General features: G+C 50.1%; 1 pseudogene; it reads left to right on the top strand.

The window, feature by feature from the left end:
* The first annotated feature begins 8,172 nt into the window (after window positions 1-8,172).
* On the top strand, window positions 8,173-22,640 carry LOC140402338 (NF-kappa-B inhibitor alpha-like; annotated as a pseudogene).

Genomic DNA, 22,640 nt, shown 5'->3' with positions numbered 1-22,640 from the left:
ATCGGGACCTGGGGTTTTTCTTATCCAAGGAGATTACGTAGCTGTGGTAGAATGCAGGGTTTGAAAGTGTTCACTCACAAGGCTGCAGCCAGCATGAGGTAACAGGGGTTCTTGATGGAGCGGCAGATCTTTTTCCTGTATGTAAATAATGCTTGATCAGACTCGAGCTTTTCACACTGGTCCCAGAGAGCCTTGCATTGATATAACACTTCTCATGACCACCAGGCATCTCAAAGCATTTACAAACAATATAGCCAACCCATGCTTGCAAAACCCTGAGTTGACGTGAGATGTGACTCCACGACTGGGCAGCACTTGGGCTGAACAATCCCGAGTGTGCTATCAACCTACTTAAAACAATCAGCCAAGTTTGTAACATGGCTTATTTACGCTTGCTAGAGAGGACATACGTTCATATAGTAATTTTTATTAGTGTCACAAGTAGGCTTACATTAACATTGCAATGAAGTTACTGTGAAAATCCCCTCATCGCCACATTCCGGCGCCTGAGGGAGAATTCAGAATATCCAATTCATCTAACAAGCACATCTTTCGGGACTTGTGGGAGGAAACCGGAGCCTCCCAGAGGAAACCCACACACACACGGGGAGGATGTGCAGACTCCGCACAGAAAGTGGGAATCGAACCTGGGACCCTGGCGCTGTGAAGCCACAGTGCTAACCATTGTGCTACCCTGCCGCCCTTATGCCCATTCTCTGCAAACAAAGGGTTTCTGCTCAAGACCTGCACCTATTTTGAATTACCTGGGAGCCTTGTTGTAGAATCATAGAATCCCTACAGGTCAGAAGGAGGCCATTTGCCCCATTGAGTCTGCACTAACCCTTTGAAGGAGCACCCTACCTCGACCCAATACCCCACCCTAGCCCCGTAACTCCACCGAGGGGCAATTCGTCATGGTCAATCCGCACAACCTGCATATCTTTGGACTGTGGGGAGGAAACCGGAGCACCCGGAGGAAACCCACGCAGACACAGGGAGAATGTATAAACTCCTCACAGGTAGTCACCCTAGGTTGGAATTGAACCCGGGTCTCTGGCGCTGTCAGGCAGCAGTGCTAACCACTCTGCCACCGTCCCGCCCATTGCTTTCTCCATGGCAGTGCCTCAGCCAATCAGAGTTGACTTTCCCACCAATCAGCACTCTTTTCCCTTGTAGCATAAATTGTTGCAACTGTTTGGAATTTGGCATTCTTGTGTTTGTTCTGATGAGTGCAATACGAAAAACTTCGACAACGTGGCCTGAGTTTTTCACCAGTCAGCCATGCACACCCGGGGCGCCCGGGAGTGCGCGTGAATGTTGTCCTGCCCTCAAGCGGCCCTGGAACGCGGTTTCAGGCTAGCTGTCCAATGAACGACGCTCTGCGAGGTTGAGTGCTGCCGGGGAGAGGGCGGGCACGGAGGAAAGAGAGGGCTGCGGGCTGGCACTTGTTTTTTTTATTTGTTATTTTTATTCTTTAAAATGAATAAATAATAAATAACAAAAATGAAAACTAACCCTAATTGGCAACTGCCTTATCACAAGTAACACTCTCCAAAAATATAATTTAACAGTCCAATATATAATTATCTGTCGCAACGACCTATACATATTATACAGTATATATTAACAACCCTGAGAGTCCTTCTGGTTCCTCCCCCCCCCCCCCCCCACCCCCCCCCCCCCCCCCCCCCCCCCGATCCTGGGCTGCTGCTGCTGCCTTCTTTTTTCCATTCCATCTATCTTTCTGCGAGGTATTCGACGAACGGTTGCCACCGCCTGGTGAACCCTTGAGCCGACCCCCTTAGAACGAACTTAATCCGCTCTAGCTTTATAAACCCTGCCATGTCATTTATCCAGGTCTCCACCCCCGGGGGCTTGGCTTCTTTCCACATTAACAATATCCTGCGCCGGGCTACTAGGGACGCAAAGGCCAAAACATCGGCCTCTCTCGCCTCCTGCACTCCCGGCTCTTGTGCAACCCCAAATATAGCCAACCCCCAGCTTGGTTCGACCCGGACTCCTACTACTTTCGAAAGCACCTTTGTCACCCCCATCCAAAACCCCTGTAGTGCCGGGCATGACCAAAACATATGGGTATGATTCGCTGGGCTTCTCGAGCACCTCGCACACCTATCCTCCACCCCAAAGCGGGCTGGCACTTGTAACATTCTCTCTCAGCGGTGCAGCCACGGCGGAGCTGTCTTAGGGAGCTGCTGACCTGCGAAAAATGAAATTTCGGCCGTAGTCAAGTTCTGCGCTACCGAGTGAGTGCTTTGCAGAGGCCTCGTGGCCCAGTGAGCTTGGCGACCCCACCTCAGAGCCGGAAACTCCCGGTTCAAGTCTCACCCCCAGGACGTGACGGCAAAGGAAGGTGTGTTCGTAACGCGGACAAACAGGTTGAGTCTCAACCTGCAAAATCCTTCCCAACACTCGCCAATGGCTGGCGGTGAGAGCAGGAGAGATTCCTGATCAGCCATGCTTGATGTGGAGTGGCGTACTCTCGTGGTATCCCCCTCCGGCAACAGACTAGCAACCTGTTCCGGGAATTACTAGTTATGGAAACAGACGAAAGTGTGCCTTGGTGCGGGAAGAGAATTGGAAGTGGCTACTTCTCAAGTGTAATAATCATTGTTGCAAAGTAAGGAATGCAGGGCTCCATTTGCGCACAGCAAGTTCTCGCTAACAGCAATGTCAAGATATCCAGATGATCTGCGTGCGTGTGCGCGATGTTGACTGAGAGATTCCACCCCCCACAATAGGTCGCTGGAGAGAACAGGCAGGACCCCGGTTTGATCTCTCTGCCAGGCCTCCTTCTGTGCTGATCTGCACTCTCCGCCTGGACTTTTGAGTTCAAGTCCCGGAGGGGGAACCTGAACACGAAGCTGAAACTCGGTGACTCAGAGGCGAGAGTGCACTGCCCCAGCCACACCAGGAATGCAGAGTGTCATTCATCTATTCTAAATATAAACCACCTGACCACATTCTTGCTGGGGGAGTCCTGATTGACACAGTCAGCCAACGTTAATCTGGAAGGTACCAGAACACATTCCTAGCCTGCGTTTGAGTCATTCCTCGCGCAAGGTGAAACTGATTTCACTCTTTACATATTTTCTGAGTGAGTTGGGGGGTGGGTGGGGTGGGTGTACACAGGGAAAACCAGCTCTGATGCTGGAGACGCTTGGGCTTGCCCAAGACTAAGGCCAGAGGGAGGGAATCCCTGGTCTCCTGGTGAATTATCCATCGATCGGGGACTGAACTGGATTTCTTTTTCGCAAATCTTTTAATTTTTAATAATCTTTATTAGTGTCAGAAGTAGGCTTACATTAACACTGCAAGGAAGTTACTGTGCAAAAGAGCCGAAATGGAATCAGACTGGATTCCCGCTCCAGTGTGTGTGTGTGACGTCTCTCTATTTTCACGATTAGAGGATCGCTCCCACGGCCAACATTTCCGTCCCCATTCGCCCTGAAGCAGGCGGTGATAAGCCTTCTAAGAATATCGGGACAAGAGGGCGGGGTCCTTCGGTCCCATGAGTCTGATTCGCAGCGCTGTGAGGAGGGGGCATTCTGACCTAACCCAGTGACGATGAAGGATCGGCCAATATATCTCCGTGTCGGGGTGGCGAGGGCGTGTGACTCGGAGGGGAGCTTACACACGAACGTACACTAGCAAGGAGCAGGCGGAGGCCATTCGGCCCCTCGAGCCTGCTCCGCCATTTAATAAGATCATGGCTGAACCGATAGTAACTTCAAATCTGCATCCCCCCACCTCCCCGCAAAGTATCACCCCATTGTTTACCATGGGTGCGATCAGACGGTCACACTGCGCCTGAAAAACAGCTCGCCATGGTGCGGCGTGGCCGATAGAAGCCAGGAGACCTCCACTCCCGGGATCTACCCGGCCCGCAACGTGAAGGCCGCCCATTGGGACCAGGATTTCTTTTTCGCAAATCTTTTAATTTTTAATAATCTTTATTAGTGTCAGAAGTAGGCTTACATTAACACTGCAATGAAGTTACTGTGAAAAGCCCCTAGTCGCCACACTCCGGCGCCTGTTCGGGTACACGGAGGGAGAATTCAGAATGTCCAATTCACCCGACAGCACATCTTTCGGGACTTGTGGGAGGAAACTTGATCACATTAGATAGAGCGAGACAGCTAGTCTCACTTAAAAAAAATAAATTTAGAGTAGACAATTCATTTTTTTCAATGAAGTGGCAATTTAGCGTGGCCATTCCACCTACTCTGTGCAGCATGGATAGCACAGTGGATAGCACTGTTGCTTCACAGCTCCAGGGTCCCAGGTTCGATACCCGGCTCGGGTCACTGTCTGTGTGGAGTCTGCACGTTCTCCCCGTGTCTGCGTGGGTTTCCGCCGGTGACAATAAAGATTATTATTATCTTTTGTGTTGTGGGGTTGAGACCCACGCAAACATGGGGAGAATGTGCAAACTCCACATGGATAGTGACCCAGAGCCGGGATCGAACCTGGGACCTCGGCGCCGCGAGGCAGCTGTGCTAACCACTGTCCCGCCGTGCTGCCCGAGCTAGTCTCACTTTAATGTGCAGATTCCTGTTTTGTGGGAACGAAGAAAGAAAATCACTGCAGCCTTTCGAATCATATTGAGTGCATGATAGAACAGCGGTTAGCACAGTTGCTTCACAGCTCCAGGGTCCCAGGTTCGATTCCCGGCTTGGGTCACTGTCTGTGTGGAATCTACACGTTCCCCCCGTGTCTGCGTGGGTTTCCTCCGGGTGCTCCGGTTTCTGCCGCCCACTCTCTCTCTCTCTCACTCTCTCCACAGATGATGCCTGATGTGCTTGGATTTTCCATTTCATTTTTGTGCGTATTTCAGATTTCCAGAATCTGCATTTAATTTGTTTTTGTTGGCGCGGAATGTGTTTTCCTGGGAGAGAGAGAGAGAAAGCGTTGCTTATCTTTTTAACCTCACCCGCCCCCCCCCCCCCCCCCCGCCCAACAAAAAAAGAGGAAATCGAAAGAAGGAATCAAAGATTGTTAAACAAGACTTTCAATTTCCCCTCATTATATATGTGTGTATACATATTTCCAAAACCTCAGTCAGATCATCCCCAAAGCCTCCTCTTTGCAAAGCCAACCATACAGATAGACAATCCCTCAATCTTCGGAATCTATTTTTAAAAATAGATTTGCATCTATTATATATTCAATAAATATTCAGATGAGGGTGGGGGTCTGTTTTAAGTTGAGGGAGGGGGTCGGTTTTAAGTTGAGGGAGGGGGGTCGGTTTTAAGTTGAGGGAGGGGGGTCTGTTTTAAGTTGAGGGAGGGGGGGCCTGTTTTAAGTTGGGGAGGGGGCATCTGTTTTAAGTCCATCATAGAATTTACAGTGCAGAAGGAGGCCATTCGGCCCATCGAGTCGGCACCGGCTCTTGGAAAGAGCACCCTGCCCAAGGTCAACACCCCCACCCTATCCCGATAACCCAGTAACCCCACCCAACACTAAGGGCAATTTTGGACACTAAGGGCAATTTAGCACGGCCAATCCACCTAACCTGCACATCTTTGGACTGTGGGAGGAAACCGGAGCACCCGGAGGAAACCCACGCAGACACGGGGAGAACGCGCAGACTCCGCACAGACAGTGATCCAAGCCGGAATCGAACCTGGGACCCTGGAGCTGTGAAGCAATTGTGCTAACCACTGTGCTACCGTGCTGCCCTTAAAGGGAAGGTCGGCTTCCTTCGAGCCGGAATTGAACCAGCGACCTAAGGATGTACAGTCCTTTGCTGAGGGGGGGGGTCTGTTTAAGTTGAGGGAGGAGGCGTGTGTTTTAAGTTGGGGAGGGGGGGTCTATTTTAAGTTGAGGGAGTGGGTCAGTTTTTAGTTGAGGGAGGGGAGGTCTATTTTAAGTTGAGGGAGGGGAGTCTGTTTAAGTTGAGGGAGGGAGTCTGTTTTAAGTTGAGGGATGGGGGTATGTTTAAGTTGAGGGAGGGTGCGTCTGTTTTAAGTTGAGGGAGAGGTTCTGTTTTAAGTTGGAGAGGGGGCGTCTGTTTTAAGTTGTGGGAGGGGGGTCTGTTTAAGTTGAGGGAGGGGGTCTGTTTTAAGTTGAGGGAGGGGATCTGTTTAAGTTGAGGGAGGGGGCATCTGTTTTAAGTTGAGGGAGGGGGGTCTGTTTAAGTTGAGGGAGGGGGTCTGTTTTAAGTTGAGGGAGGGGGGTCTGTTTAAGTTGAGGGAGGGGGGGTCTGTTTAAGTTGAGGGAGGGGGGTCTGTTTAAGTTGAGGGAGGGGGTCTGTTTTAAGTTGAGGGAGGGGGTCTGTTTAAGTTGAGGGAGGGAGTCTGTTTTAAGTTGAGGGAGGGCGGTCTGTTTAAGTTGAGGGAGGGGTTCTGTTTTAAGTTGGAGAGGGGGCATCTGTTTTAAGATGAGGGAGGGGGCTCTGTTTTAAGTTGAGGGAGGGGGGTCTGTTTAAGTTGAGGGAGGGGAGTCTGTTTTAAGTTGAGGGAGGGGGCTCTGTTTTAAGTTGAGGGAGGGGATCTGTTTAAGTTGAGGGAGGGGGGTCTGTTTTAAGTTGAGGGAGGGGGCTCTGTTTTAAGTTGAGGGAGGGGGCTCTGTTTTAAGTTGAGGGAGGGGGGTCTGTTTAAGTTGAGGGAGGGGGGTCTGTTTTAAGTTGAGGGAGGGGGCTCTGTTTTAAGTTGAGGGAGGGGATCTGTTTAAGTTGAGGGAGGGGGGTCTGTTTTAAGTTGAGGGAGGGGGCTCTGTTTTAAGTTGAGGGAGGGGGCTCTGTTTTAAGTTGAGGGAGGGGGGTCTGTTTAAGTTGAGGGAGGGGGGTCTGTTTTAAGTTGAGGGAGGGGGCTCTGTTTTAAGTTGAGGGAGGGGATCTGTTTAAGTTGAGGGAGGGGGGTCTGTTTTAAGTTGAGGGAGGGGGCTCTGTTTTAAGTTGAGGGAGGGGGCTCTGTTTTAAGTTGAGGGAGGGGGGTCTGTTTAAGTTGAGGGAGGGGGTCTGTTTTAAGTTGAGGGAGGGGGGTCTGTTTAAGTTGAGGGAGGGGGGGTCTGTTTTAAGTTGAGGGAGGGGGTCTGTTTAAGTTGAGGGAGGGGGCGTCTGTTTTAAGTTGAGGGAGGGAGTCTGTTTTAAGTTGAGGGAGGGCGGTCTGTTTAAGTTGAGGGAGGGGTTCTGTTTTAAGTTGGAGAGGGGGCATCTGTTTTAAGTTGAGGGAGGGGGCTCTGTTTTAAGTTGAGGGAGGGGGGTCTGTTTAAGTTGAGGGAGGGGGGTCTGTTTTAAGTTGAGGGAGGGGGCTCTGTTTTAAGTTGGGGAGGGCGGGTCTGTTTTAAATTGAGGGAGGGGGGTCTGTTGAAGTTGAGGGAGGGGGCGTCTGTTTAGCACAGGGCTAAATCGTTGGCTTTGAAAGCAGACCAAGGCAGGCCAGCAGCACGGTTCAATTCCCGTACCAGCCTCCCCGAACAGGCGCCGGAATGTGGCGACTAGGGGCTTTTCACAGTAACTTCATTTGAAGCCTACTTGTGACAATAAGCGATTTTCATTTCATTTCATTTAAGTTGAGGGAGGGGATCTGTTTTAAGTTGAGGGGAGGGGGTCTGTTTTAAATTGAGGGAGGGTGTCTGTTTTAAGTTGGGGATGGGTCTGTTTTAAGTTGAGGGAGGGGAGCTTCTATTTTAAATTGAGGGAGGGGGTCTGTTTTAAGACAAGAAAGGGGGTCTGTTTTAAATTGAGGGAGGGGGTCTGTTTTAAGTTGGGGATGGGGTCTGTTTTAAGTTGAGGGAGGGGAGCTTCTATTTTAAATTGAGGGAGGGGGTTTTCTGTTTTAAAATGAGGGGGGGTTTCTGATTTAAGCTCCAACTTTAAGCTGAAAGGCCCTTTTTATTCGATGAAGACAACAGGAAATGATTAAAACGAATTTCCTTTACTGTGCAATATCACACTTCAAAAATACAGCCAGCTTCAAAGGGTAAATGAAAAAAGTTTGGGAGTTTTTAAAGACTAAGTCTCCAAGGTGAAGAAATAGGTGAACAAGCACCAAGGGCTTGTAAAAGGACAGTAATGTACAGTAATAATTACTATGAAAAAGCACCCGGAATCACGCATTTGGTATTCCCCCTATTCTAAATAGGGAGGCGGGGTTATTTATATATAAATGTCTCCGCCTACAGTGACTAGTTCTCAGTTTGGGAGTAAGATTCAAGAGTGCACACACACACAGAGCAACAGCAATAATCCCTGCTGCCTTTGTGATGGCTCAGTTTGCAGCAGGTTACAGACAGGGTCAGGACAGGAGCAGGAATGCCAAACTCTTGGAGCCAAAGCTGGCGCTGGAAGGGGAGAGGCTGGACAGTGGCATCGACTCCATGCAAGAGCCGGAGGAGAGTCTGGACAGTGTGACAGACCGGGTGGATAATCTGAACATCGGCTCCTGGGGTGTGGAGCAGCAGCAACCCACCCAGGGTTGGGCCACATTCAGGAGCGAAGACGGGGACACGTAAGTTTCCATTTGTCACAATCCCCTCCAAATTTGCCTGGATTGGGGGGGAAGAGGGGAGGGGATTTGAATTTTGTAACTATCTTTAAAACTAGGGATTATTTAAAAAACTGTTAATGTAAAGTTTGAAACTGGAACTAACTTTAAGGCTCAGGATTATTTAAGATATTAATTTTAAATTTGAAACTAACTTTAAGGCTCTGGATTAGTTCAGAAATTATTAATTTTAAGTTTGAAACTAATTTTAAGGCTGGGGTTTATTTAAGAAGCAATTAATTTAAAACCTGAAACTGAAACTAAGTTTAAAATTAACTTTTAAGGCGAGTGATTATTTAGAATCATAGAATAGAATATCTACAGAGCAGAAGGAGGCCACTTGACCCGTGTCTGCACCAACCCTCTGAAAGAGCTCCCTACCCAGGCCTACTCCCCCGCCCCATCCCCGTAAGACCACCTAACCTTTGGATACGAAGGGCATTTAAAAAATAATTAATTTAGATTACCCGATTAATTTTTTTCCAATTAAGGGGCAATTTAGCGTGGCTAATCCACCTACCCTGCATATCTTTGGGTTGTGGGGGCGAAACCCATGCAGACACGGGGAGAATGTGCAAACTCCACACGGACAGTGACCCCAGAGCCGGGATCGAACCTGGGAGCTCAGCGCCGTGAGGCCACAATGCTAACCACTGCGCCACCCTGCTGCCCATAAGGGGTATTTTAGCGAGGCCAATCCAACTCATCTGCATGTCTTTGGACTGCGGGTGGAAACCGGGGCACCCAGAGGAAACCCACGCAGACACGGGGGGAGGGGGTGGGGAGAACGTGCAGACTCCACCAGACAGCCACCCGAGGTCGGAATCAAACCCGGGTCCCTGGCGCTGTGAGGCAGCGGCGCTAACCATTGTGAAACAATTTATTTAAAAGTTGGAAACTAAGTTTAAGGCTGGTGATTATTTAAAAAGCGATTCATGGAGCCCCCTCCATGACCTCAGGATGTCAGTACCCACTTTTGTAATGTAGGAAACAGGGCAACGGTGCATGGCGAGATCCCACACCCTTGACTGAGTTGGCCAGGACGGAACTCTTCTTTGAAGAGTATGTTTTACATCTACCCGAGTTGGCAGACGGGGCCCTAGTTTAGTGCCTCTGGTGGCATCTCTGACTGTGTAGCAGCCTCTCAGCACTGTGCCTGGGGATGTCCGCTTGGATTTTGGTGCTTAAGTTTCTGCAGTGGGACTTTCTGAATCAATGAGGGCTGCTGGCTGACGCATCAAAGTCTGGCCTATGTTCTGGTCAATGCAGTTTTGTTTAGGATGACTCGGCGTCACACTTCAGTGGCTCTTCCCCAAGTGTTCCCACCCAGAGGGAAGTGCAATCTGGCAACAACGTCGGGCAGGGGGTTTAGTTTTAACTTCTTCTTCTAAGATGGGGGAGACAAAGCGCAAAGTAATCTTCGTGGGAGGGAGCGAGGATGTGAATGAGACACTGGAGCGATGCAACCTGTCGCTAATCAGAATGAATGTACCCCAACACAGAGCCCGATTTAAACTGATTAATCTGATACTTTCACTCCAGGCTCTGGGAAAATACATCGCAGAACCTTCTTCATCATAGATTATCATAGAATTTACAGTCCAGAAGGGGTCATTCGGCCCATCGAGTCTGCACCGGCTCTTGGAAAGAGCACCCTACCCAAGGTCAACACCTCCACCCTATCCCCGTAACCCAGTAACCCCACCCAACACTAAGGGCAATTTTGGACACTAAGGGCAATTTATCATGGCCAATCCACCTAACCTGCACATCTTTGGACAGTGGGAGGAAACCAGAGCACCCAGAGGAAACCCACGCACACACTGGGAGGACGTGCAGACTCCGCACAGACAGTCACCCAAGCCGGAATCGAACCTGGGACCCTGGAGCTGTGAAGCAATTGTGCTATCCACAATGCTACCGTGCTGCCCCTATTTCATGTGTGAAATAGAAACAGGAAGAGGCCATTCAGCTCTTTGAGCCTGCCCTGTTATTCATAATGGGTGCCCAGATAGACTCCGTGTGTGTGGATGCCATTTATAATCAAATCCTAACATTGCAACTCTAATTTTTTTTTTAAATCATTCGTGGGATGTGGGTGTCATTGGCAGGATCAGCATTTATGTCCATCCCTAATTGCCCCTCGAGAGATCGTGGTGAACCTCCTTCTCGAACTTTTGCAATCCATGTGGTACACCCACCGTGCTGTTAGGGAGGGAGTTCCAGGATTTTGACCCATCGACAGTGAAGGAACGGCCGATTATATTTCCAAGTCAGGATGGTGTGGGGCTCGGAGAGCAACGTCCAAGCAATGGCATTCCCAAGCATCCGCTGCCCTTGTCCCTCTAGGTGATGGAGGTCACAGGTGACCCATTCCATCTGCTTCACTGGTTAATGATCAGGCTGGGGGAAACACCAATTGATTTCCTCCCACACCTAGAAGATACCATAAGACATCGGAGCAGAATTCGGCCACTCGGCCCATCGAGTCGGCTCTGTCATTCAACACGGCTGATATTTTTCTCGTCCCCATTCTCCTGCCTTCTCCCCCTAACCCCTGATCCCCTTATTAATCAAGAACCTATCTATCTCTGTCTTAAAGACACTCAGTGATTTGGCCTCCACAGCCTTCTGCGGCAAAGCGTCACCTCATTAACTCGGGGACCATTTAGTAATCGCAACACTCACTATTAAAACATGGTTGCTCCCAATTGTCTGTCCTTGGGTGTACTATGCAGAATGACTGAAAAGGCTCTTGTTGTCTGGCTACGGGAGTGGCCTGGTCGGGTTGTTAAAAATGATGGAAGGTTTTGAGGGAGGATGTTGCCTCTGGTGTGGGAGACCAGAACTAGATGGCCAGAAATGGAGGATGAGCGCTAACAAGCCCAATGGGGAAACCTCTTTGCCGACGAGAGCAGCGGAACCGTGGAATGCGCCGCCTCAAGGAGCCGAATAGCTGAGATGCAGTCTAAGGGGAAGCTGGATGAGTCCGTGAGGGAGAAAGGATAGTTAGGATAGACAGGTGAGGGTGAAGTAGGGTGCGAGGAGATTGGATGAAGCTTATATCGTTGACAATTGCCACCAGGTGGGCTAAAATGGCTCCACTGCACATTCTCCATAATCTCCTACGCTGCCTTGTTCCTGCTTTATTGCAAAACAATTCCGCCCATTGCAGGTCAACGTCCCTGCATTTCCTTCATAAAAGTCTGAGGAAATTCCCTCCGAGGGAATGCTGAGAAAATTCTACAGGCTCCCTTGGGTATTCCTAACCGACCTTCAAGTGGGTTGAGTCAAGGTCTCGAAGCTGTGGAGATAGAGTTGGTCTGTTGAGCAGCTTAGCTGATCCTTGAGTACGTGACATGAGTCTTTACCCTTAGTGTTGCTAACCTGCGCTAATACCTAGATATTTGACCGCATAGCAACCCTCCTATGACAGGTTCTAGGCAGGTACCTGAGAATAGTTAATCTTAAGGGTGTGGCCGGTTTTTTTTGGGGGGGGGGGGGGGGGGGTATATGCGCACTGTACGTTTATGGTATCAAGAAAGGGACTCCCACCTTCTGCCCCTGATTGTAGTTCTCCTGCCTGACTCAGACGCGCTAACTCAGAATAGACCAGAGAGCGAATGTGGGCTATTCCTGTTTCGGTCTGGCTCGCTATATTTTCACACACTGACCTCTGGGGAAACCCAGGTGGAAATGCCTTGATTGGAAGAAGGTCGGAAAAATAAAAATAATTTCAGTCGCACCGTGAGAGGACCCAAAATGACTGTTGTAGAAGTGAAACGCTCGTTGGCCTTGAACTAAATGACTCACCTGCACACTTCTTCGCCGTGTCCATGACCTTTGACCGGGGACATGTGCGAGTTGAGTGACTTTCCCCAAATCTGGGCGACCGTTACTTTACCGTTGACATTGGCCAAAGCAAGGCAGCACGGTGGCGCAGTGGGTTATCCCTGCTGCCTCACGGCGCCGAGGTCGCGGGTTCGATCCTGGCTCTGGGTCACTGTCCGTGTGGAGTTTGCACATTCTCCCCGTGTTTGCATGGGTTTCGCCCCCACAACCCAAAGATGTGCAGGCTAGGTGGATTGGCCACGCTAAATTGGCCCTCATTTGGAAAAAAATTAATCGGGTACTCTAAATTTATGGGGGAAAAAACTTGCATTTGTATAACGCCTTCAATGCACTTCTAAATGTTGCAAGCCGTACGTGGTGATGTGAAGGGCAGGCAGTCAAAGTGTTTGGTCAAAGAGGTGGGTAAAAAAGAATAAAAACAGAAAATGTTGGATATACCCCACAGGTCTGGCAGCATCAGTAGAGAGAGGGAGAGAGTTGACGTTTTGAACCTGAATGACCTGAACTGTTCTTGAGAAGGGTCATTCAGATCTGAAACATGTAACTCTGCTGCTCGCTCCACAGATGCTGGCAGACCTGCGGAATGTATCCAGCATTTTCTGCTTTTAATTTCCGATTTCCTGCATCCGCAGTCATTAGTTTGTATTTGGGGATTGAGAAAGCTATTAATGGAGGAGAGTGAGAGAGAGGTTCAGGGAGCAAATTCCAGAAGTTTGGGCCTTGTAGACAGCTGAAGGCATGCCCACCAAATGTGGGGTGAAGCAACTTGGACGTTCTCAAGAGATGTGATATCTTCTCAGTGACGGGCTGATAATGCCCAGCGCCCTGGAATTTCTTCCCTAAATCTCTTTCCCCCTCCTTTTGAATATGTCCCTTACAACCTACCTCCTTGATCAAGCTTTTGGCCACCTGTCCCTCGTGCCTTGGGGGTGCGGGTGGGGATGCTTCTAAAGGCACAATCTGCTTGCCAGATATTGCCACGAGGGCCTTCCACGGGACAGTTTATGACATTTGAAAGGGATATATAAATGCAAGTTGTTGTTGTTGCTGCTGTCTGGGCGAGCGAGGTGCCAGGGAGGGAATTGGATCAGGAGGAAACGCAATTCTGGGACGTGCAAGAATTTCCGTTTCACTTCCCGTCTCCACCTCTTTTGAAACTATTAAGGGCTTATTTCCAGTCAGAGTGGATTGTGGAACTCCCCATTGGCTTAACTGATGCGTCAATGCTTCGCTGGTTTTCAATGGACTGCTGCCAGTGATGTAGAAATGATTACTCACTTCCAGAGCAGGAGGTGCTCGGGGCAAACTGCGATTTCGCAGGAAATTTGTACCCTGTGCGTTTTAATTCCTGAATCTCCATTAGTAATTTTCCTTCGCTCTCTCTCTCCCAGGTTTCTCCATTTGGCCATCCTGCACCTGCGCCCGGACATCGCCAGTTTCCTCTTGTGGTCCGAGCGTTCCGTTATAAATGTTTGCAACAAGTCCCGACAGGTGAGTCTCTCTCTCTCTTCCCCTCCCACCAGGTGATTTCGAGAGGGGAAGCGGGTGGGGGAAACTGGGAAGAAGGAACTCTCGCTGCAGTATCCCACATTGCCGAGTCCCAATCGACAACCAGCCACTGTGCTCACTGCACGACCCGTGGCTCTCCCACCCACCCCGTCTCTCTCCACCAATATCTCAAAATGAAAATGCAATGTTTTTTTTTAAATTTAGAGGACCCAGTAATTTCTTTTCCTATTAAGGGGCAATTTAGCGTGGCCAATCCACCTAACCTGCGCATCTTTTGGGTTGTGGGGGTGAAACCCATGCAGACAGGGGGAGAATGTGCAAACTCCATAGTGACCCAGAGCCGGGATTCAAACCCGGGTCCTCAGCGCCGTAGTCCCAGTGCTAGCCACTGTGCCACGTGCCGCCCTTTGAAAATGCAACGTGATAACAAAGACCAGTTCAACTGGGCTCAATTACATTGCGTCAAGGACCTGCCCTTCCACCGTGATCGTGGGGTGACGTTGGAGAGGAGACTTAAATTTTTCAGTCCTTCTTCCCCTCCGCATTTGACCAACCCAATGCTCTCCTCCCTGGATTCCTATCCTTCAACCTCTGGAAACTTCAGCTGATCCACAACTCTCTCGTTCCATAACTTAACTTGCACCGAGTCCCATTGACCCTCGAAACTCCTGTGCTTGCTGACTGCTCCCTTCTCTCCAATGATGCCGCAAATTTAAATTTCCCCTCCACCCCCCCCCCCCCAATGGTGATGCCGCAAATTTAAATTTCCCCCTCCACCCCCCATGTAAAAATTCCCCCCATGGACTCTTTCCCCCTCCTTATCTCTGAAGCCTCCTTCAACTTTCCAACCCGCCAAGATATCTGGGCTCTCTTGAATCCTCTTACATGTCCCCCAATTTCTACCGCGCCCACAATTGGGGGTGGGTGGGGGGGGGCGTGCGTTCAAATATCTCGCCCGTGAGCTCTGGGATTCCCTCTCTGAAGTTCTCTGTGTCTCTTCCATTTCCCTTGCAAGCCCCTCCTGAAAAGACCAACGTCCTTGACCAATCTTTTAATCAACCCTCCTAAAATAAAAAGTTGTTTTTAAAAAAAACAAACACAGCTGGTTCACGAAGGGAAGGAAATCTGCCGTCCTTACCCGGTCTGGCCTACAAGTGACTCCAGTCCCACAGCGATGTGGTTACTCTTTACTGCCCTCCGTTCAAGGGAAATTAAGGATGGGCAATGAATATTGACCTCGACCACAACACCCACATCCCATGGAAATTTTTTAAAAAATTTTAAATGACATTTCTGAACCTCTTAAGTTGCTGTTGTATTCACTTTATCTTTGTTCCCCTGGCACGGTTAATGTGCCTTCGATTTATCTGAAGGTTTAATCCTTTCTTTTACTTCCTCACATTTTCCAGAGCCCTCTGCATTTGTCGGTGATCATGAGGATGCCGGGGTTGACTGGGGAGCTGGTGCAGGCTGGGGCCGACCTGGAGACTTTGGACACCTTCGGAACACCGCGTTGCACCTGGCCTGCGAGCAGGGAGACCCGGACTGCGTTAACTCGCTCCTTGACCTGACGGGCACGAGCAACGTCACGCAGCAGCACCGGGAACAGGACCTGGAGTGGCGCAATTTCTGCGGTACGTTATTTGCTTGCTGCACGCGCCCATGCAGAATAAATACCAGCGACGCACGATTAGCGGTGCAACGTGGCTATGTTACAATCCCCCCCCTCTTCGCACCAACTCTCTCCCCGATTGTGCATTCCTGGTCGCTGCACTAGCAAAACAATATGGAAGCGCCGCTCCCATGCAGCAGCAAGGATGCGCAGCGACCTTGCTCTGTGACAAAAATAATGTGTGAGTGCCGCCATGCGATGAAAGGAGTTGCATGCAGAATGCAGGCTTAGCACAACTAGATTTCAATAGGAGCATTGGAGAAAGTGCAGACATGATTTATTGATGCAAGTCCAGAATTATTTTTTTTAAATATAAATTTAGAGTACCCCAGGTGGCGCAGTGGATTAGCACTGCTGCCTCGCGGCGCCGAGGACCCGGGCTCGATCTCGGCCCCGGGTCACTGTCCGTTTGGAGTTTGCACATTCTCCCCGTGTCTGCGTGGGTCTCGCCCCCACAACCCAAAGATGTGCAGGGTAGGTGGATTGGTCACGCTAAATTGCCCCTTAATTGGGGGGGGGGGGAAATTGAGTACTCTAAATTCATTAAACAATAATAATAATCCATTATTGTCACAAGTAGGCTTACATTAACACTGCAATGAAGTTACTGTGGAAATCCCCTAGTCCCACACTCCGGCGCCTGTTCGGGTACACTGAGGGAGAATTCAGAATGTCCAATTCACCCAACAAGCGCGTCTTTCGGGACTTGTGGGAGGAAACCGGAGCACCCGGAGGAAACCCACGCAGACACTGGGAGAACGTGCAGACTCCGCACAGACAGTGACCCAAGCCGGGAATCGAACCCGGGTCCCTGAAGCTGCGAAGGAACAGTGCTAACCACTGCTACCATGCTGCCCATAAATAAATCGATTTAGAGTACCCACTTATTTTATTTACAAGAGAGGATGGTTTTGCTTAGGGGCCAATCCAAAGCTGGTTTACAGTAGCTATTGATGAATCCAGCTGGAAAATTAGGGGAAATTTATTTTTTAGTCAGCGAGTGGTTGTAATTTGGAACTTCCCACTGCAGGGACTGGTTGAGGAAATAGCTTGCATGCTTTCCACGAGATTAGTTCACGAGAGAAAAAGGAATAGAAAGAGAAAGTGGGAGGAGATTCAGGTTGGGGTATTAGCAACAGCACCGACTAGTTGGGCTGAATGGCCTGGCTCCTCTAGCTGGGGGACAGTTACACCAGCACCGGGGTGTGGGGTGGGGTTCTCTTGGCTAATTGACCCAGCCTGCCATTCCTCATCTGGGACCCTGTAATGAAGTTATTGGGCTATTCAACAGCAGGATCATCACCAGTCCGAGCCTGTCCTTGCCCGATTTGTGTGCATGGAGGCAGACCCACATCCATTAGTCGAGCTGCTGACAGGGCCTGATATTCCTTCCCCCACCCCCCCCCCCCCTTCCCTCCCCCCCTCCTCCGAACACCACAACCAACCTCTAGGTACTGAGACCAGTTGAGGAGTTCAGCTCGCTCCGGATAGTCCAGAGAGCTGAGCTCCTGCGCTGGAGCGCAGTCTTGCACCTGTCCAGTGGCAAGGGAACTTTGTATAGAGTATGGGTCTGTACGGACCTGGCTCCGTGTAAGCTGTGTGTTAAAGGCCAATGTTGTTCTGTTACAGGTCACGCGTGTCTTCACATCGCAGCGATGAAGGCGACTGTGAAATAGTGGAGCGACTGCTGGCTTTGGGAGCCAATATTAACGCTCAGGTAAGTTGCCCACATGCTGTTGTGGTTCACTTGGGAGTCTGGCTGTGGCAACATGCATATTTACATGCATGTTGCAGTCTGGGGCTATGTTAGAGAGTCCAACTTTCTTTTTCCATCTCGTGCTTGGCCAAGAAACTGTCCCGCTCTTACCGCCTGTCATTGGCATGCGTTGGAAGGATTTTGCAGGTCGATACTCGACCTGTTTTGGCCGCGTTACGAACGCACCTTCCTCGACCATCAAGTCCCTGGGGTGGGACTCGAACCGGGGGCTTCCGGCTCAGAGGCAGGGACACTAACCCCACCGCGCCACGAGACCTTACTCAGTGGATGTTATACCTGCACAATATTCTGAGTGGATGTTGTACCTGCACAATATTATGGGCCATGGTGGTATTGCCACTGGACTAGTAATCCAGAGACCCAGGACAATGTTCTGGGGATCCTGGTTCGAATCCCACCATGGCAAGGTGGTGGAATTTGAATTCAATAAAAATCTGGAATTAAAAGTCGAACGGTGATCGTGAAACCATTGTCGATTGTCGCAAAAACCCATCTGGTTCACTAATGCCCCCTTTAGGGAAGGAAATCTGCCGTCCTTACCCGGTCTGGCCTACATGTGACTCCAGACCCCACAGGCATTGGGTTGACTCTTAACTGAAATGGCCGAGCGAGACGCTCAGTTCAAGGGACAATTAGGGATGGGCAACAAATGCTGGGCCCGGCCCAGTGACGCCCACATCCCGAGAAAGAATAAGGAAAATGTTTTCTGATAAAGGAAAGGCTTTTTTTGTTTAAATATGTTCATGAGATGTGGGCGTCCCTGGGCTGGGCTAGCATCTATTACCATCCCTAATTGCCCTTGAAATGACCAGATTATCTGTTTGTCGACAGATGTTTGGTCCCTCGGGGAATCGAGGGATGCGGGAGCGGGCGGGAAAGTTAGGGGGTTGCCGCCCCCAAGATCGGCCATGATCGTATCGAATGGTGGAGCAGGCTGGATGGGCCGAATGGCCTTCTCCTGCTCTGGTTTCCTGTGTGGGCAGAGGGATAAATGGCGTGCGGTGAATGTTGCGGCACGGCAAAATGCCACAGGCCGGCAGTTGGTTGGTGGGTGATGTCACGCACAAATGTCAGCTGGTGCCTTCAGGAGAGGGGGTGGGGGGGGGGGGGGGGGGGGGGGGGGGAGGCGCGGCGGGCACTGTAAGAAGGGCTGCTTTCCTCTAATCTTTCTGAAGTTCCAGCAGTAATTGTGTAGTTGGAATGAATCGTAACCTTTTCCCTCGTTGCTCCTCCGGCAGGAACCGAGCAGCGGCAGGACACCCCTGCACCTGGCGGTCGAGTTTCAGCATCGGGAAGTGGTGCAGCTCCTCATCGAGCACGGGGCGGATGTCAACCGGTTGATGTACAACAGCTGCACGGCCTTCCACCTGACGGCAGGGCGGCCGGACCTGGAGATCCGGGAGCAGCTTTCCCAGTTGACCAGCTCCTCGCTGATCCCGCTGTACGAATCTTCTGATTCGGAATCTGAGGCAGAGTGGGACACCCGGTCAGACTGTGAGGTGAGTCTCTTTCCCTAATAACGTTCATAAGCATGGCCGCCAATTATCTACTGCCTGGTTTGAATTTAAACAAAAGCTTGGCAGTTAACTGTTCCCTGGTGCCTTCTCCATGTCTATGCCGCGTCCAATTATAGTCCACTTTCCAATCAATCAGCACCCGTGCATTATAAATTGTTGTTCTCCATGGGATTTTTGTATTCTTGCGAATCTGGCCCCCCGATGAGTGTAAGATGAAAAGCTTTGACGGCATGTGTCTTTTCTCAGCAATATCCAATTGTTTAGCGGTGTATGTGTGCATGCAGCGAGATATGTCTGTCCTCTTTGAATTACAAAGAAAATCAGGGAAGGGGTACCCCACTGTAGAACAGGATCTACGCAACCATCTACGGAAAGCACCTACATTTCTATATTGCCTTTTACAGCCACAGGACATCACAAAGTACATCATTGGCTGCAAAGTATTTGAGATATCCTTTGGTCATGAAAGGTGCGATACAAGCGCAAATCTTTCTTTCTTTCAAAGCCCGTTACAGCCATCAAAGAACTTTTCATTGATGTAACATTCCGACATAGGCAGGTGAATTTGTACACAGCAAGATCGCACAAACAGAAGTGCAGTCATGACCAGCTCGTATGGTTTTTGTGACGTTGGCTGAGATAAATACGCAAGACAACCGGGAGGCACCTTTTGAAATAGTGACCATGGGACTTTTATGTCCGCCCGAGGGAGGGGGTGGTGGGTGGGGGTGGGGGAAGGGGTGCGGTGCAGACGGCGCTTCAGCTTTAACATCTCATCCGAAGGCCCGCACCACCTTCACCGATGCAGCACTTCCTCAGGAGTGTCGGGCCTGGATTTTGTGCTTCTTGGGGAGTGTGGGCGTTGGGTGAAAGTGGGGTTGAACAAGGCCTGTGATGCCCTCGCAGTGGACTACCCTGGGTTGTTCCTCGGCCAGGGCCTCGAGGGCAGACTGAGGCCTAGCAATCTGGCTTGACCCTATTTGCCCCTTGGGCTTCTGACTTGCAGGCTTATCCTTGTTTGGATGCATAGACCCGTAGGTTTGGAGAAGTATGCCCTGTGCAATGTCGCCTGGTTGTAATAATAATCGCTTATTGTCACAAGTAGGCTTCAATGAAGTTACTGTGTAAAGCCCCTAGTCGCCACATTCCGGCGCCTGTTCGGGGAGGCTGGTACGGGAATTGAACCCGCACTGCTGGTCTTGTTCTGCATTACAAGCCAGCTGTTTACCCCACTGTGCTAAACCAGCAACCTTAACCAGGTTGTAGGATAAATTCCTAAATTAGTACACCAAGATGTATGTTCTAGCAACTCAATAAATGTTTAGACATTACAACATGGAAACGGGTTACTCTAGTAGTCAGTCCTTGTTGGCAGATAGCTGCCGTGATGGATGGGAAGCGGTGTTCACATACTTTCTCACTCATGACCATCAAACCTTGTTATGTGGTCAACAAGGGCTAAAGCCGCAGTGGTAGCCCTGTAGTCCCACGGGGCCGAGGGTCCCAGATTCGATCCCAGCTCTGGGTCACTGTCCGTGTGGAGTTTGCACATTCTCCCCGTGTTTGCGTGGGTTTCGTCCCGGCTAAAGATTTGGGCATTCCCCCATTTAGCCTCAAAGATGAAGGCTAGCCATTTGGTTGAGATATTGATGAAACAATAGGAGGGCCATTCAGCCCCTCGAGCCCATTTTGTCATTCGATGAGATCGCCACTGAGCTGTACCTTCGTTCCACTTGCCCACCTGGTCCCCTGTAACCTTTCCTATCCCCCTCCCCACCTCTGGAGCGTTGGGTGACAGCATCTTCAGGGGAGGGGAAAAGACGAGGCGGGATTATAATGAAACCATTCTAATCTGCTTCCGATTCCTGTTTTACAGATGCCTCCAGACTACGACGATCTTCAAATCCGAGGCCATTCTCTCCACTGATTGCCTTGCGAGCTGCCTTGCGATCCGACCAAGACGATGGCCGGGTGGTCCGAAGGGGAACCACCAGCAGACTGTGGGTTCCGCATCATCATCTACCTATCACCGCCCTCCCCCCATCACCCCTCAACTCCATTCTTCCTTCAATGTCCAAGACGCGTGGACATTCTGAGGACAAAGCGCCATGAGCCAAGATGCTGATTGACTGTAACTCGTTGCAACTTCAAAACCGGCGAGAGGGGTTTGTGGGCGGGCATGGTGGAGGTAGACTAGTACCAGCTCACGCAGAAGAGGGGCTGGACAAAACCCAAACATAGGGCAGGAATGAATAACGTATCCTGACTAAAGACTTTTTCCCCTTGCAACCCACTCCCCGCGCGCTTCCCGTAGCCATGACCAGGAGCAAGCGAAGTGCGTTAATTTGTTTCACACGATTGTTCCTCCCCTCATTTTCCATTCTCACTATTACTGCCAGTGGTTAACCAGAAGTGAGGTGACGGTTAGCTGCAAGGGTTAACTTGTGACAGACTCGTGATTAGGAAAATTACCTCACGAGGAAGGACTGGGTCGTTCGTTTTTGAGGGCCACTGCACCGAGAGTTTAGTCGACGTGTATATGAACTGACAAGAGGAGAGATTGCAGACGGGGAGGCAAAGGTGGCCCTCCGGGATTGGTGAGAGATTGCACTTGAACATGGTGCCAATGCAAGGCCAACGCTGTTGGGTGGTGCAACGGCCTGGTAGTCAACCTGTGGCCTCTGCGACCTGGGTCGGGTTCAAATCTCCGGGAATGAAGGTTCCCCCTGTCGACTGCAGAGAGAGGTAACACAGGGAACGAGACTTCGATGCCTTGGCCCAGTTTCTACTGAGTATTGACGCATGATGCCGAACCGCCAGTCTCGCCCTGGGCAGGTGTCAGATCGAAGGGCTCTTAGGACTGGCGTGAGTCGTAGAGTAAATGGGCCAAGGTGCAAATCATGTGACATGACATTGCTTCAGTTACTTTGATGCCCGTTGACGCATCTTATGTTTGTTATGGGTCCTTTTCCAACTGATCGTTGAGTTGATCTGCCAGAATCCTCGTACCCGCCCTTGGTTGTCGGCAACTCTGAATGCCAACTACATCGCACGTGGCCAATTACTTCTACAGCTGGTTACGGGCAAAAAATAGACACTAACCTTATTAGGTATCTGGATATTGAGCACTGGGATGAATTAAGAACTCACTGTAGATATGCAGAAGAAAGTTTGAAGTGTAAATTAAATATTTTGGATTGTGTAAAGACCGATGCAGAAGAGGATGATGGATGTTTTGATATGTTTTGTTAATCTTGATGATGCCAATGATGTTTTGTTTTTTAAAAAATTCAAATAAAAGGGCAATTTAGCGTGGCCGATTCACCTACCCTGCACATTTTTGGGTTGGGGGAGGTGGAGACCCACGGGGAGACTGTGCAAACTCCACAGGGGCAGTGGCCCGGGAACGGGTTCGGACCCGGGTCCTCAACGCCGTGAGGAAGCAATGCTAACCACTTGCACCCACCGTGCCGTCATGGAGATGATGTTTTATGGGTCTCTATTTCCAAGTGGTTTGAAGAGACGAGAGAGGACGGGAAGAAGACTGATGGTGTACCAAGGAACATGGGAAAACTAATCTGATACTGTCTTTATAATTGCCCCCCAAATCATATTTTATAAGTCCGTCCAAGAAGGAATGGGATTGGCCAGCGGTGTCCATGGAATTGGCTGAAAGACTTTATTCTGTTACTGTTCTTTGGGATGCTTTTGACTGTGTTGAAAGTAGAACTGTACAAGCCACACACATTTGTACATAATGTCTTACAAATTATTATTTTTTTTACAATAAATGATGTTGAAAAAGA

The sequence above is a fragment of the Scyliorhinus torazame genome, chromosome 25, assembly GCF_047496885.1.
Source record: "Scyliorhinus torazame isolate Kashiwa2021f chromosome 25, sScyTor2.1, whole genome shotgun sequence".
Taxonomy (NCBI): Eukaryota; Metazoa; Chordata; class Chondrichthyes; order Carcharhiniformes; family Scyliorhinidae; genus Scyliorhinus; species Scyliorhinus torazame.
Note: the sequence above shows the minus strand (reverse complement) of the source record. Positions and strands in the feature narration are given on the sequence as shown.